The sequence below is a fragment of the Carassius gibelio genome, chromosome B10 (assembly GCF_023724105.1).
Source record: "Carassius gibelio isolate Cgi1373 ecotype wild population from Czech Republic chromosome B10, carGib1.2-hapl.c, whole genome shotgun sequence".
Classification (NCBI taxonomy): domain Eukaryota; kingdom Metazoa; phylum Chordata; class Actinopteri; order Cypriniformes; family Cyprinidae; genus Carassius; species Carassius gibelio.
The window spans coordinates 6,274,083-6,288,066 of record NC_068405.1 but is presented as its reverse complement, the minus strand read 5'-3'; the positions used below and the strand labels follow the sequence as shown (position 1 = coordinate 6,288,066).

Genomic DNA, 13,984 nt, shown 5'->3' with positions numbered 1-13,984 from the left:
TGAAACTCTGGCAGGGTTGGCAGACAATCCTGAGGTGAGACGGGCACTGTATAGTGAGGTGGACCGCGCTCTACCCCAGCAGGGGCTGCCCTCTGTATCCCTGAGCCTCTGGCGTCAGGATTTATTTGTTGAGGACTTCCTGGCCTCAATGATTGCCCAAATATCTGCTTTGGGCCTGGAAGTCCCCGACTCAGAGCGTCCCTGAGGCCCTCGGTCCCAGCGTGGGGGAGCATGAGTGGACAATGCAGGAGCCTTTAGAGACGATGCCGAACCGGGAGACAGATAGACCAAGAGCGTTTGTTCGACCCGTGGCATTGCTCTATAATCCCGCTCTCCCAGCCCCATCACGTTGCCATAATATAGTGAATCGGGGCCGAAGAGGCGGGTAGAATAAGGATGGTTCCACGATCTCGCGATTTCATCATGGAGATCGGGAAAGAAAGGAAGGCTCCTGCGTGGAGGTGGTTGCTTCGGCCGCAGAACACGTTCATCTAGCTTGATTTTCTGCAGCTCAGAATGTTTCTCGGCAGGCCAGTTGATTTTTAATCTATCTACTGCGTTAGTAACCACCTCCAACAGCTCCTCATATTGGTAGGGGTGGCGAATCCCCACTAACAGTCTCCACATCAACCTCCTCGAAGGAAGAGAGGTGAAGAGTTGATCCCTCACCCTGGGGGGAAGAAACCGCCAAGCGTGCTTCCGAACCCAGGGTTCGGGCGCTGGATCTGGCAGATGAAGAAGGAAATAAGGACTGGCCCGTCTCCATTCCCTCTGCCAGATCCACCTTCGAACCCCACAAGTGCAGCGGCCGCTCTGCCTCAGAAGAAGTGGGGCCAGCACCGCGGGGAACGCTGGTGAAGGCTCCCTCCTCGAAGAGAGCCCTCCGGGATCGAAGCGTCCGCATTGGCAATCGTCACAGTGCAGACAGTCGGCCCCCTCGAGAGCCGATTCAGCGTGCTTTGATCCCTGACAAACCACGCATAGACTGTGTGTATCCCTGCTCGTAATGTAGCGAGGGCAGGGAGGAACACAAAATCTATAATGCGATTTAGAATCGCCCCTCACATGCTTATTAGTCTTAGCCTTACTCTTAGCCGTGATGTCACGCCCTTCCATTGGACAGATTCCACACAATATTAAGAGTCGGTCTCGCCAAAGGCGTTCCCCAAAGCGCTCAACGCTCAACGCAGCACGAGTTCCTGAAGAGGAACCACTCTCTCTGAAAACTGTATGCCGTATTTGGCTGGTGGATCAACATTAATCTCGTGATCTCTGTTACCAGCACCATTATGTGTAACTTTACTGTAGGTGGTTCACAAAAGAAATCTGTCAAGTGTTTCTTTTTTTTCTCTCTTTTCTTCAGCCCTTTACATTCCCCTCAGTAGTTCGCTCCCTGTCACCTGACAGCGGAAAGCAGTGACTGGGTGATTGTCGGCTAATATTAACCAAATCTAAAATCTGCATTAAAGTTAATAATGTAGAGATGAAGTTTAATTGGTTATGCAGCCTAACGTTTCATACAACGGTAGACAGGTCACCGTATCAACACTCAGAAAGCCCATACTCTGAATTATTTAAGAGAAATGAAAACAGGTCGCACAAATACTGCCAAACATACTTTGAGGTTGCACAGATTAAATTTTGGGAGCATACTGTATGCAACCAAAATGGTTGCAATCTCGAGCCTTGTAACTGTAACTTAAATATGTTTTGGTCAGAAGCTAAAATAACAAAAAATGTGCCTTTGTATTCAAATATATATGGACCTGACTCTATGTGGCTGCCCACAGCAGATGATAGATAGGTGGATGGATGGATGGATGGATGGATGGATGGATGGATGGATGGATGGAGAGATAGATAGATACAGCGTACAGCATTTAGGAGTGATACCTCACCGTTAATTCTAGGCTTCTTATGCAGACCATACTGAATTGTTTACATTAATTTCTCACAGCGTAACGGGATACTTTAAAAGACAAAACCCAGCACTGATAGAAATATAGAAAAGAGTGTTGGATGAGTTGAATCCTTTAATTTGAGATGTTAGTAGGCTAGATAGTGTTTTATAAGATTTTCCAGAAGATGTCGCCAAACAGTTGTAAGTAAATCCTCTCAGATTCAGAAAACTGAAACTATAAACCAAACACTTCAAGTCTCCCATGTGAATGTGACTAAATTTGATTGGAACAATGATAGTTGGACATTCAAATGGTTAATTGCCTAATAATTGTCAGCCATTGTAAGATCAGGCCTAAATAAAACGAAACAGGCCTGACTGCAGATTCTGATATACTTTCAAAGAAACATATTGTGTTGTTCTGTTCTATGAAAAGGAGACTGAAATGTTCAGTTGTAAATAATACAAGATTAGCCGACAGCTTTTGTGATGTCTGAGGTTTTCATTTAAAGGCCACAGCATCATTTGAAGATTAATATATTGGGGAGCATATTTGTGGGCATGTTGATGTGGCGAGACATCTGCTGCATCTGGTTTTCTTGCTCAGATTACAGACTGCAAATGTCATTTCGGAAATGCAGTACTGGAAAAGTTAAAGACAAAATCGAATCATCTGAATTTTGATACACTGCTATGAAGTATCCACTCGCTCCATATAAAACTCACCTGTGCTCCAGCGACTTGCTTCTATTGTCAAGATGAAACATGCTCCAGTGTTTAAAACGGGAAAATATTCATTCCCCTCTCCTCCACTCTGTGGTTTAACAGATTAAAGGTTTTAGATGATTATTATCCACCAACCGTTTCTGCCACTGTACTTCTGAACTGGGAAAACAAAAATATTTGCTTGAGGAGGAGGAACCTTCTTGGAATAAATGAAGACATGAACACTTTAATAATAAGTGATGTAACAGTTTATTTGGAAGAATGACACGTTATGGGCTACTATAGTATCATTTTGGTAATTCTTCTTATTGACTATACTTTTGAAAATAATAAGGACATGCCCTAGTAATTTCAACAATCAGTGTTTTGTGCGTTCATCATGATCAAAGCTGTTCACTGATTTTTTCCCCCTCTTGTTGTTTTCTATAGTTGATTAAAGGATAGCCATTAGATTGTATAATGCAGCCAGCAAACAAACAAGGGACCTACATAGCTCACTCCACAAACTAACAGTTTTGTATGCATCCACTATTTTTATTTGTACACTATAGACACAGAAAAAGAACATAATGCATAAAAATGATGTTTTGAAAGTCATAGCTGGTTACTTTACACCGTATAAAGGATGACCGGGGTATTCTAAGACTAAAAGACTAAAATCTCTTAGCACCCCTATTCATTTCTTTAACGCTGGTATGCAAAGGTAGGCCTATTTTGTATGTTTTTATGTTCACCATGATACAGCAGTTCTTACTGATGTGTAATGTTATGGTACTTAACTTATATATCATTATGAAATAATGTTTTATGAGGTACTATTTGTATTTGAGGTTATGATGCTTTGTATAGTGAAACAAAAAAAGAAGAAGAAATTGCAGACCTGACACTAATTTGCAGAGAATGACAGCATGCAAACGGCTATGACTGAATGACGATATGATGAAACAAAGTTGCATAGAGAATAAAGCACATGACGCATAACAGGAAGTGACAGCTGTTCATCACATCTGGGTGTTTCTGGCACAACAACTTGCTAGATTAATTATCTGTGGATTACACTTAAGCACCATCATCAATACTGCATTATTGTCACTGCAGTGACACCTCTGAGAAATGAACACATGCGATGCCTTTATCAAAAGTTTCACATTTCAGAAACCATACCCAAAGTTAAATGTCACTCAAACAAGAGCATAACGATGCCAAGATCATGGATTTGATTCAAAACAAGAGCTGATTAAAACTGAACAAACCTCAGAATATAAATATAACGTATTTACAACAAAAACAATAAACTACAGTGATTGAATTAATACAATGAATGTTTTATTTTTGATATATTTAAAATAGCATATTCGGAATGTCATGCTTTTAAAACAGCGAAAACACCAAAATAAAACAAGGCCACGTAACATTTCACCCAGAAAAAAAACAAGCCTAGCTTACAATGGCAAATATGTGGAATTAACAGCACATTTATCACAACTGCCAAACAATGCATTAAATTATTTATCCATCTTTCAGCTGTGACTGGAAGAGCGTTTGGGCAAACCGACTGAACAAGTTCATACACAGGAGTCTGACAGGAAACACGTTTTCTGACGTATGACACGTTTACTTCTCAGCAAATTGAATCAGGAACTTAAAGGATATAAAAATACAACAGTAATGCCATAATGACATATCTAATAATATCTAATCTACTTTTATTCAAGCTTAACTCCTACATGTTATTGCTGGTATAGAACGAGTTTCCTAAAACAAAAATGTGATGATAACATCATAGTTTCATTTCTGCAATGTTGTGAAAGTGCATTATGTAAAACAAATCCTGAATAAATATGTTCACGGCTAAAAATGGATACAGACTGATCTGCTTTTATGATTGTTTCTTGTCAGATTGTGGGAAATGACTCCGGTGAGATCCTGTGTACAAGACCTTGTGTATACAAACGTCGATCTAAAATGCAACCTTAAGATTATAGTGTACAAACCCACACAAATCCTTACGGTAATGTTGACAAAAATGTAAAAACAAGCCAAAACAATAAATACTTAATGTAGGATCTGATTGGGAAAATGATTTTAGCATTGAGCTATAATTTACATTGGAACATGTGTGTGCAAATACATTTAATGTATCTGCAAACAATTAATATCACTGCTGAAACACTTTCAAATAATTGCTCAACATTGTTCATGAGTCATAGCAATACTCATCATGTATTACTTCCATAGTGGTGAATCACACACACACACACACACACACACACACACACACACACACACACACACACACACACACACACACACACACACACACACACACACACACACACACACACACACACACACACACATATATATATATATATATATATATATATATATATATATATATATATATATATATATATAATCCATGATATTACAACAATGTTGCTGCTATCAAAATCAAATAATTAATACAGGATTACATTGTATAAAAGCACCTGCCAGATGTGGAATTAGGTTTTATTTTATTTTATTTTAACAGTTCAATTTACTTTATTTTATATTATACTTTATCGTATTTGATTTGATTTGTGTTGAATGCACCGACGTTTGGTTTGGAGGTAACAGTTTTTGGAGGAGGGGGAAAACGTTGCTAATTTTCAATTAGGTAATCAGGCATCATCAGGGGACTGATACCGAAAATACTTTGCAGAAGACACGGCTCATACTTGAAAAGCAGTGCATTAGGAATGGTAGTATGGCATGGAAACACCGCCCAGGACTGTTCTGCGACAGGAAACGTTGGCGCGAGCGCGTGAGTACTGACAGAGCTCTCGTCCAATGGGAGCCGCGGAGGGAAGGCGCAGAGAAATCCTCTGACTTTACTACGAAGGTGACGCGCAGCCAAGGCGATGGAGAGAAACCGCGTCAAAATGCTCGTTTAATGTTTGAAGAAAAGTAAGGTAAGGATTGACAAGAAACACTTGAAGAGTTGCAGTTTGGGAAAAGGGTTAAATGTATTAGTAATGGCATCATAGTGAAAGCGAGAGGAAAGTTTTGGCGACTCAAGGGAGATCATATAACTGAGTTCTGGGAGCTGCGCTTGGAAATCTGTCCGCTGTAGGGAAGATAAACAGTTTATCATGTTAAAAACTACATGTTTTCAGTCTTCACATTTGGAAAACTGAAAGACGTCGCTTCTAGCAGCTTGGAACCTGTTGAATACGCAATGATGTTTTATGTACAGTACAGAATAGAGGAACGTAGGCTACTATCTTGTGTAGCTTACTACGTACGTTTATCCTGTAGCTTTTCAAGACGGTAACATTTACTGGAGTATTATAATAAAATAAAATAAAAATGGAAAAAGAAAAAACTTTTAAAGATTAAACATTTTATAAACATTTTAAAGGAAATATCTTTTTTATCATAAAAAATGTTTTATTTTATTATTATTATTATTATTTTTTTGCATTGCATTGTACTTTTAATCTATTTTAATTTCTATTTATCTAATCATCTATCAACGAAGTAACTGTATTGGCAAAAGTATGCTATGGGAAATGTTGTGTCCAAACATTAACTGTGTCAGTGTCACATTGAACCTCATTTTTATTTTTTATTTTTTTTTAACATCAACTTCAAATTTGGAACATAACTAATTAGAAATATGGCTTTGTTTTTTGTTTTTTGTTTTTAACTGTGTGTGTGTGTGTAGATTTTTATTTTAGATTCCAAAATACTCATTAATATGTATTATAATATTTATTATAAAAGGGAAAAGAGTACATTCAATTTTTATTTACAGTAAACTTAAACTTCTGTGACTTTTTTTCTCTTTATTTTTGTTAATTCTTTCATGAAGTTCAGATTTTAATACATTTTAAAGTCTAATAGATGTAGATGAGCTTATTTCTTCATCAGATTTGGAGAAATGTAGCTTAACTTTAAGATTTTAAGTTAGGGCTAGACGATTATGGCCTAAAGTCAAATCCTCGATTAATTGAACATTTTACATTGATTACGATTAATGGACGATTATTTTGTTTCTGTTTAGTTTTTTTGCCCTCATAGTTCACTTACACTTAGGGCCATAGTTGGAGTTTGCGGGGCCCCGGTTCAGGTTGTACCAGTGGGCCCTGTTTGAAAGTATTTCATTTGTATGATCGTTCTGTTTATTTGTTCATCAACATGCCCGCCACGTCCCAGAATGCAACGCGGAGCCCAAGCCGCGGTCACTTAAGGCGCGTTCACTTTAAGAGACAATGAATGCATCCAATATAATACACATACAATTTATTTCTAAAGAACTGTTTACTTTAACTTAAGACATAACTGACAGTTTTTTCGAACATACTATCCAAGATGGGTATTTTCACATATTTTTTATGAATTTGTCGGTACAAGAGCAAGAGCTTCTCTATGCGTGAGCCCTAACAGCAGAACACCGCGGTGCTGAAGTGGGCTCTTACACATCCTTTTCTGTTCGTTTAAACTGCGATTTGTTTTTGTTCGTTGAGGTGCAGGAGGAACTTAAAGGAAAACTTCGCAAAGGAGAGCTCGGTTCAGTGTTGCTGTCTGTGAGGCACGGCTCTTTCTCTCCGCGTGCGCACCGAGCTCAGCGCGCGAGTAACAGCTTCTCAGTTCAGCTTTTCTGCGTCTTGTGTTTGAATGCTTTAAAGTCTTTTGAATGGTTACATTTGCAAGTGGCAAGCCGTAATAACACTTGAAAATGATATGCTTTCATGTCGACACGCAGCAGCATTCTGTCACCTGTCCTGAGCGTCTTTTTAAACTGGCCTCAGCCAGATGGTTGAAATCGACTATTAAAGTGTTATGTTCGTAACATTTCTTACATATTATTGCTCGGCGTAAGAGATAAATAAAGATTAAAGGTAAACAGTACCAGAACGAGTGATTACGTGTGTGAATTAGTCATACTGTCTCTATATTATTGTGAAGCTGGGGGTTGTAAATAGCCTAGTTCCTTCAAACGTAGAAAAATATGCTATAATAGGTTTTGAGATTCTAAAATACTTTAGTGATAAATCACATGACAGCGCTGACAACTGTGTTCTTCTGTGCGCACGATCTTCACAGCTATGAGTTTTCGTGCCACAATGCAGCTGCGCAAACATGGTCGATCGATATAATAATACACATCCGATTGTCTAATCGCTTGAACGTCCAAACCATAAAACAAATACAACTGACAAAGTTCAGTGAAGACTCAAGGCTCGCGCGTCATCACTATGTGTTTTAAGGGGGAAGTATTAACAGGAAATAATCGAAATAACCGACATGGGAAAATTACATCGGTTAGAGGTTCTACATTTCGGTTTCGATTACTTTTCGATTAATCGTCCAGCCCTACTTTAAGTTATATGAGACTACAGAGAAACAACCTGTAATCGGAAATACATGCCAAAAAGTTACTGAAAAAAGGAAGAGTTACACTTGTTCCTGCTTTCTCCTACTCTTCTTTACGCCAATGTGTTTTCATAAGCACAACAGCATGTCAGTTATAGTGGACTTTAATCATAATAGTTTGAATATCTATATATAAAACAGTGAGACAGTCAATGCTTCTTATATTTTGGAAATGTCTTTAAATTGTTTGGGAACAGTGTCTCCAGTCAATCTCTCTGTGTATTTTAACCTTGGATCAGCTGTACATGGTTGCACAGTCCAAACTGTTAAAACTCTCTTAAGTTACCACTACAGGCCTGGTTTTTAGCCAGGTATTAGGAACATCATCTTCTCAAGAATCTGAACCCTACATGGAGAACATCTTCCCAGATGTGCATTCCTCAGGACTCAAACATTTATATACAGTAAATACTAGAAGCGGAATGCAATCATGGGGAAAAAAATGTTTAAAAAAAGCCTTTAAATGCAGGAAAGTGATACGCCTGTGATGTTAGTTTGGCGGTGGAATGTGCGGCTCCAACCCCTCTCTCCACTCTTTAACTGAATCCTCTCTGGTTTTCCGACTCGCCAAGTTCTGTTCCTCATTCAGTACACTCGTCTCCAACGCATATTTCAGCACACATTATGAGAGGCTGTAATCAATTTCAAATTAGACTTGAGTGCTCTTTGTTCTATCGGAAAAAGGGCCCCAGCGTAGGGGACGTGGTCGACTGTCTCGCTGGCACACTGATGGTGTGTTGGCTCTTGGCTGCTCCAATACTTCGCTTGCTTGAGGCCCTAGATGGGGTTTCATACACAGTGCTTAGGCTGCCTAAAAGTTTTCATATGTATTTGCTCAAGCTTAGGTCTTTTTCCATGAAACTGTAATGCGAGGGCACGGTGAGTCATTGCAGAAGAGTTCAAGTTCGTTAGGGATTTGTTTATGAGTTGAAAGTGTCAAGGCCTGGTGAAGCCCTGCAATTGGCAAATGCAGTAATTATACTGAAATAGAGGCCCCTTGTCCTGGTCTTTGATGTCCCCTCGGTGTAATGCAGGACATGGCATGTTGCGCAAGAAGTGCATTTATTCTTGTGTTTTGAATATTAAAAGTAACTTTTTTGTTTTGTTTTGTTTTTGTTGTCGTTCTCTCAGTACACATTTAGTTTTTCTCTAGTGAAACGATCCACATGCCCTTTCCTTGGAAACCACAGAATGGCATCAGACATGAGGTTTGTCCATATGTGCTTGATGGTCACCTGAAAACATTTCCATCTGACATTTACATTGCGTAATCTGGACTGATTGTTCTGTATCTCACTTTATAGATGGCTTCACAGCTAACTGACATAAACTAAAAGCCTCAAACTGCCAGTTTTTAATAATGGGGTTTATTCTCACAAACCATCCATTCATCTTTGAATTCAGTTTGGTTGAAAACAACAATCTTTAATGTAATGGTTGTTATTTTGTAAGGAGGTTCAAATCTGTAAAACATTTAGTGGTTGAAATAGACCCAACATGCTCCATTTAGTTTGTTGTCAACTAGCCGCACATTTTATAGTGTATTTCATCTTTCTCCATTTTATATTAAGCCTAAATGGTTTTTAATGAGAGGCAGATCTTTTCCCAAAAGTGGTTGTGGCGAGTGGGGCGGGGCCGAGAGGCGTGGTGTAGTGATTGGAGATGAGCTACACCTGAGCCCCACCGCTAGTATCGAGTCCCACGTAGGAGATGGAAGGATATAAAACTGGAGCGACGACCGTGAAGGACGAGAGAGGACCAGGCCTGGGATATTATTTTATGTTTTGGCTTTTATTTGTGCGCGTCAGTCGCCGTGAGGGGCTGACGCGCTGTTTTGTATTTACTTTGAATATTAAAGTGGTTTTGATTGTGCGCCGGTTCCCGCCTCCTTCTTCCCGATGAATATGGAGATTTGCATATTGTTACAGTGGTATTTGGAGGCACTCTGCTAATGTAATGCCTAATATGTTTAAGTTTCACAATTAATATGCTATCCATGATACTTTTTCTCAAAAGGCAATACAATGGCTAATATCTACCCGAGTAGCACTTATTATGACATGTCTTGAAATAAAGCCTTAATCAGCCTGCAAGGAGAGTTTTGTTATAGCATGTGTTGATAGTGACATTTTTTTAATTATTGATGTAAAACACATTGGACTTGGTAATGCAACAAGTTTCTACGCAGTCCTAAGTTTCCTAATTTTATACTTATACTAAAGAAATTCTGATTTAAAATGATTAAAAACTGAAACGTTTTCGTACTATAAGAAAATAAGAATATAGAACACTATTGTTATGGGGTCAATTTTTTATAATAAATAAAAATAAATCAATTAGGTAGATATAGAATAGAAAAAAGTATATAGAATACAAGTGTTAGAGAGTACATTTTTATAATAAATTAAAAGAAAACAAGTAGTAGAGTAGAAAAAGAATAGAGAACGCTGATGTTAGAGGGTCCATTTTTATAATTATAATAATAATAAAAGAAAACAACTAGTAGATTAGAAATAAAGAGATACAGATAAGTGCAAGTGCAATAAAACATGTAGATACAATAGAATAGATAGTGCAAGTGTTAGAGGGTAATGTTTTAAAAAAAAGAAAAAGAAAACAAGTAGATAAAACAGAAATATAATAGACAGTGCAAGTGTACATGGAAGAGATGTGTTTTTAGTTTTCTTGTTTTGAGTAAATTTGTTTTTAAAGCTTTATTCTTTTATAGAGTGTTTGAGAATCTGGCTGGGGGACCAACATTCTTAAAAAAATAGCTAAACAATAGACTCATCAAATTTGAAATAAAAATGCATATTATCCATCCATTAAAAAGAGTGAGATTTTTTTTTCTTCTTCAAGAATTTGTCTCTTAACATCAAGAGACAGAAGGGCTCTAATTACTGCATAAGTGTTGGCAGTTTGATTTTAGGCGGTAAAATTCTCATGGCTCGGGCTTGTCATGGCAAATCGCTTTGATTCCGCTAAAGCCTTTTATCTCTGAAGTTCTCTCGCTGCCACTCAGATTTAATAAGGAGTTACAAATGGTTGTGATCTGTTTGAGGAATGGCCTCACTATGTACACATTACAAGAATAAATGTTCGGTAGACATATGACTTCTATCAGTAAGGATAGTCAAACAAAGTTCTGTTTGCAGAGGGTTCGATTGTGCAGCAATGTTCTTGTCTGGATGCTGTAGATTTTTTTCCCCCCTCATGCCGAAGACCAGCTCTCTATGAGCCAAGCATGTTGGAACAGTGGTAACAGAATATGTGTGCCGCTTCCCAGCAGGTGTGAGTCATAGGCACAATGAAAGTACTTTATCTTCTGGCGTGCTACCCTCTGTTTGGGAACCATATACAAATACATATACCTGCAGGCAAAATCTGATACCCTATCTGTCATGCTGTTTGAAACTCAGCAAACCTTTACCGACAGATCCTCTTCAGGTGTTGGTGAGACCTTTTCTTCATCACGTGCACCGGGTCAAACAGTGTCACCTCTGCAGGGAGTTGTGTCAATTTCAACCGGTCTGGGACTGTCACCCGTTTGATAAATGACACTAGAGAATGTTCAACAAGCTATCCGGAGCACTTCACAATTCACTCCTGGGCTTTATACTCCCCATGACTCATTTGGCACTGATTGGGCATTGAAATCAGACACGAGACTCTGCAAATCCAGTCCCATATTCCTCATGCCAGATCCGGGACTCAAGAAACAGGCTGCTGGTCTGGGCTTAGTGTCGTCTGACATTTATTTGCTTTCGCTCGTTTGCTGAAATGACATGTTGGCCTTGTGGAGTTTGCGCTGTTCATGATGTGGTAGCTCGTCGAAGTGAGCTTTGGCCCGTTCGGCCTCCATAATTACATGCAGCGGGACTGTGGCGCCATTTTAAACGCTAAGCAACCCAGGCTGGTGTTGAGCTGTCATTGTCAATGAGGTCCTTGTGCTTGACGGATCTTCGAAATCTTCAGTCTGCTTTCGAAGAGCAGGTAGCGGCTTTCCGAAGTTGTTGGGTCAATGGACGTTTCCAAGTTTGCTTGTAACCATGACTCAAGATTGCGGTATACGGAAACCTCTTGTACGAGGTAAATGACTGGTGTTCTTCACGAGAAACCGATCCATGAAAGGCACTGCTTCCAAGTGAATGTTTGTGCCATACCAAGTTGTAATCAAGTCTTCAGGCCATGTTTGGAACCGCAGAACTAGGCAATCCATCAGCTGAGGATGGTTTTGTCCTTTTTGTTTAATCCTGTGTTGAGTAAAGTGAGCGTAAGTGTTCACGCACAGTCTACCTTCAAGCAGAACTGGCTGAGGCTGCAATTCTCCTGGGAAACCAGCCAAGAGCTCAGTGAATAGCTGGCATCTGGTAGCCATCTTATTCTGGCCAGTGCCTGAGGAAATTCCAGCCTTGAGTGGCTATGATAGCTCTGGTTTACAGTGCTGATCCACAGCCTTATCCCGCTTCGCGTCAAACTGATGTTTGTTTCAAAGCCAGGTCCAAAATGCTCGTAATTTGCCTCTTTTGTGAAGACTTTTAGCTGGATCTGTCAAGCTCCACAAACATTGACTGTGATAGGTACACAAACAGATGCCATTTTCTTTCTTTGACTTATTAGATCATCAGCTTGCTCCAAGTAGAATGGTATCATGGAGACTTGGGGTGGTTAACTCCAAATATGCATTGGCTCGCTCGTTTGTTTGCTTTCTGTGTCATTATCCAGGCTAAGCTACTTCTGCATTTCCTTAGAAATCCTGCAGATATGCAGATATGTTTATGTCTTTATGCGTGATGACTGCAACTATAATTGTTGTGGATTCTATCTGGTCTACCTGGTTTGGAGTTTTAAGCCTCAGCTAAACTTTAAAGGATTTGTTCACTAAAAGATACAAATATTTTTATCAGTTACTCACTATTACAAACCCTTGTAAAGGGGCCATGAACTGCATTTAATTTTTTTTTATAATGTTCTCTGAGGTACGGAGCCCCACACATGACATGCAAGAAAAAAATAAGAAGGCTAAATTGTGTGCACTATTTACTAATTCGTTCCCTCAATGTACTAAAACGTGCACACGATTACTACCGCTTTCCTTCGATTGACTATTTCATAAAAAAATTGCGCACAATTTAGCAAATCAAGTGAATGCAATAGCAAATCAAGGGAACGCAATCGTATTCTGTGCATGTTTTAGTACATTGAGGGACCGAATTAGTAAATCGTGCGCACAGTTTATTTATTTTTTCTTGCATGTCATGTGCGGGGCTCCGTACTGAGGGCCACTTATAATGTTATAATTAGTGCTGGGCAACTATTATTATTATTATTATTTTTTTTTTTATCACGATTAATCGCACGATTGTCTGCAATTAATCAGAATTATCCCCATTGTTATGCACAAAACTAATAATGCGTTCAAAAGTAGTGTTTTGTGCACTTTTTTCATTTTAAAGTAGTGCTGTATGAACAAAAGTGCAATAACTTTGGTTTCCAAACACTTTAAACAAATAAGGTGCTTTATTACAGCAGTATTCCTTTTACATAGTAGCAGTTAAAATATTTCTTATAAATCTTAACTTATTAACGTTTTTTTTATAGAAAATGTTTTATCGTTTGTTATAGAAAAACAAGTTATGCTCATAGTCCAGAGCCTTGATTATAACAATATAACAGGCATCTTTCAGTTGGAAGAGGTGGGCCAGAGTACGGTTCAGTTATATATAGATCAGTGAGTGTGAGCCTAACTACGCCGGATCACAGATCTTCTGATATGTGCTGCATGATTGTGTGAATATTTATGAGCGCAAAAGAATAGATGTGTAAAGCAATATATTGTGAGAGGGGCGACTCAAAATAATAAACTACAAAGTTAACAAAACAATGCACTTCTGTATGCTGAGAAAGCGTTTCTCTGCTGTCTTCACGTGCTAT

The 13,984-nt window shown here is 38.9% G+C and overlaps 1 protein-coding gene across 1 annotated transcript in view; it reads left to right on the top strand.

Moving 5' to 3' along the window:
* Positions 1–5,417: 5,417 nt before the first annotated feature.
* The window catches only part of il11ra (interleukin 11 receptor, alpha), a 51,894-nt gene continuing 43,327 nt past the window's right edge, over positions 5,418–13,984 (top strand). The window contains exon 1 of the mRNA XM_052568028.1: positions 5,418–5,583. The gene's annotated coding sequence lies outside the window, so the exon portion shown is untranslated. The remainder of the gene's footprint in view (positions 5,584–13,984) is intronic.